Consider the following 3,496-nt stretch of genomic DNA (forward strand, 5'->3'; position numbering starts at 1 on the left):
TGATATGACCTGAATATATATATATGTGTTGGCCCTGTAAGGCATGGTTGGTATTTTCTGCGTGCAATTTATGGAATAGTAAGAAGTGTAAGGAAACTCTGCCAAAATTTTCCCAGAACGGGGAAAAGGAAATGAAGCATAGAATTTTGAGATGTCTGAGAAATTGATACCAAGTACCCCTTACTGTGTTTAACTAAAGCTGTAAGAGGTATCCTTCAGGTCGCCGATAAGGGGCACCCTTCTCACTTGAAGAATTTTATTTCGGAGGAACAAAAGCTTATTTAAGTAGTAAAGTTCAGACTATGGTATCTCTAGTCGTATTTGTACTATAGGAATATAAACAGAGTGCTCAGGATGAAGGATAAGATGTCCCGCGAATGAGTTTCACTCTTTTTGAAGAAATACCAAGCCCTCAATTCCTATCGTAAATTAGATGAGTTTTTCATAGCTCGAGGATGAATTCAGAAAGAGACCAGGTAGGTCAAGTATTAAAAGAAGTATTGTGATGTTTAAGAGGTTCTAATTTCTTCCAACAATGGTTGGAAAATGATTTATGATAACAGTTTATAGTTCTCCACTGACTAATTGGGGAAAGAACTTCTAACAGAAGCACCTCAAAGAGATGTTAGGAAGTGAATATATGTACAAACTAAATGGGGGATATTTAAACATGAATTGAACCGTGTGATACAATTATATAGGGATAAAGTGAGACCGTTAATAAGGCGCCCTTGGTAGAGGCTAACTAAGTTAAAAGCCTGCGTTGAGTACGCAGTAAGAGCATGGGGCTTAAGATACAAAAAAAAATGATGCATGTACACAACGTCGCTCCAGAAATAGTGAAACCCTTAAGGGACGAGGATGGAAAACTTAAGGAACAAATGGCGCAACTTCCATTCATCCCAAGAAACAAGGGATATTGGTTAGGAAAGCCACTACTTCAAGAAAACCTGGAATAGTTATCGTCGGAATGTTAGCACTGCCTAGTTGGGATTGGAATGACTACAAGTACTAATTAAATTTTGATGAAGATAAGTAGGATATGGCCTCGAACGAGTTGTTCCATGGATCCCATTACTAGAGTACAGAATAATAGATGAGATGTTGCACTATGTATGGAAAGGTTCTCGTCGCCTTGTAGTTTCACCAAGATATCTTGCCGAGCCAAGTTAGAAAGGTCCGGAAGCTACCAATAATTGGATGGAAGCTAGAATGCTACATAAGGTAGCGTTAAGAAGTTTGTGACGAGACCCTGAATGACATAACACTAAAAGGCGGCTGTGTATAAAAACAAAAGAGTGTAACCATGAAAGGATATCAACCAACTAAAGAGACACTACAAAGGATAATGATAACATGCTAGACCAAAAAGACAAAATGTTGGCTATAGAGTTGGTCGCAAATGATGTGGCGATAGATTTATTACCAAGGACAAAGGAATAGAGAGCCTCCTGTGGTAGAAAATGAGAAGAGCACAAAGTGAATAGAGGATAGGGGAGCTTATATGTCAAATTCCTTTATAGCTATGTCAGCTAATAATAGCCAAGAATCAAAGCGGCTCCAAAGGTCACTATATGAACGAACTTTAGCGCTACTCAGTAGCCCACCCTAATGAATGGGTGCATACAGAAAGAGGGGACATGGTCATAGTGAAACTAAAGGTCTACGCCGATACTGGTTGCAAGATAACAAAGGAAAGGACAATGCAAAACATAAAGACTCGTGAGACAACGCTGAGGTAAATCTTGGGCTAAATTGAGTGCCCGCACATCATGGAAAAGGTTACAATGAAACGCGATACGAAGACTTTCCAGGGAGGTCCCCTATCCCAATATTACTCTCGCCCCAGCACGCTTAACTTTGAAATTCTGATGGAACTTAATGCGTTAGTGCTGGTATGATAGCGCGAGATGGAAGAATCTGAACTAGCGACGGAGAAACGATATGAGATTATGTACCTAGAGTATTATAAGATACGTTAAGGCAATTGTAACAAGGTCTTAAGAAAAACAAGAAGGATTAGCTAATTGCTAACTGACGACACACTCAAATGCCACAGCTCTTCAACATAGAACCAGTTAATGAAAGGAAAACCACAAAATGACTATATGGGCCAGTGGGCGAGGGAATTTCGACACCACTTGGCAGCCAACTCTGAGGGAGAAAAAAAGCAAAACCCAAAAAGTAAGGGTACCAGCTGATATAATTTATGAATGACAGGGAAAAATGCCCAAGGTCGAAAATTTCACAATATGACCAGGACTACAAAACTCATTTCGCACTCCAGCGCCAGATAAATCTGGAGGGAATGTTACTTGTGGATTAACAATGCAAGTCCCTGCTCCTTTGATCAAAGGTTACCTACTCCGCCGAGAAGGTGTAAAATTGTAGAGTAAAAGAGTGGTAGGACCTTACGGAGTCCCCACAGCTATTGTCCTAGGCAAGGGAGCCCAAGTTGTAATTAACTATCAAGAGACACAAAGATAGGTTAAGCCAAATTACCGAGATAGAATTAGTGCTACTGGTGGAGTAAGACGTGGCCACGAGTGGACCAAAGATCTACCCCGACATCGAGTGTAGGATAAGGGGGGAAAAGGCAAGGTAAAACATGAGGACTAGCGAGGTAATGCTAGGATACTTTTTATACCCTCTCATAATCTTGTAAAGGTAAAGAAGGACACAAGATAATGGGTTTAGAGGATTACAAGCGGGGGTAAGGGAAATTTTGAAAGGGTCTAAGTAAAACTGGCAGAACTAGCTGGTTACTACAGGATGGCGAGCTTCTATGCCAAAATTCCTTCGGAATTATACCAGATCGTGTTAGACAAAGCACAGAACGACTATGAGAGCCATTATATGAGGGGGACTACAGCATTATTCGGTAGCCAACCCTAAGGATTGGAAAAAAGGGGGGAAAAAGGACCCAAAAGATCGAATGGCAGTTAAAGTTCTGAAAAGAGTCGAGAAGGACTATACGAGGCTAATGAATCAGCCCATTTGCTTTCAAGCAAGAGCACCTATGCAGCTGAAACTAGGTGGAATTATAGAACATGAATATAGTAAGGGTCTGAGAGGTTTCCCCAACTAGTATCTTAGATAGAAGGACTTCAATTATGATTAACGTTTGGACCTCAGAGCACAGACGGGACTTCGTACCACATTTTCCTCGAGCTGCTGAATAGGCTGAGCATACTATCAACTGCTAGAAAATATATTGCGAGCTTATGAGGTTGGCTTTAAGTGTTGCTAGGACTATCGTCCACCACTTATTGAGTTTGCCTACGAGAAGGACTACCATTTCGGTATCCAGATGACCCCCTACAAGATATTATAAGGCAGAGTGTATAAGTCCCCCTATTGGGGAAAGGACTAAGCTGGTAGGCCAAATAGGATTAGGCAAGCTATTGTCTAACAACTCAGTCACCAAAAATGATATACAGATAATCGACATCGACATTCAGAGTTAAAATGGATGATTGGATGTTTATAACGGAGT

At 40.7% G+C, this 3,496-nt stretch overlaps 1 pseudogene; it reads right to left on the minus strand.

Moving 5' to 3' along the window:
- Positions 1–1,789: 1,789 nt before the first annotated feature.
- Positions 1,790–1,909, minus strand: LOC129904452 (5S ribosomal RNA; annotated as a pseudogene).
- Positions 1,910–3,496: the final 1,587 nt, after the last annotated feature.

Source organism: Solanum dulcamara, chromosome 1 (genome assembly GCF_947179165.1).
Source record: "Solanum dulcamara chromosome 1, daSolDulc1.2, whole genome shotgun sequence".
Lineage (NCBI taxonomy): Eukaryota > Viridiplantae > Streptophyta > Magnoliopsida > Solanales > Solanaceae > Solanum > Solanum dulcamara.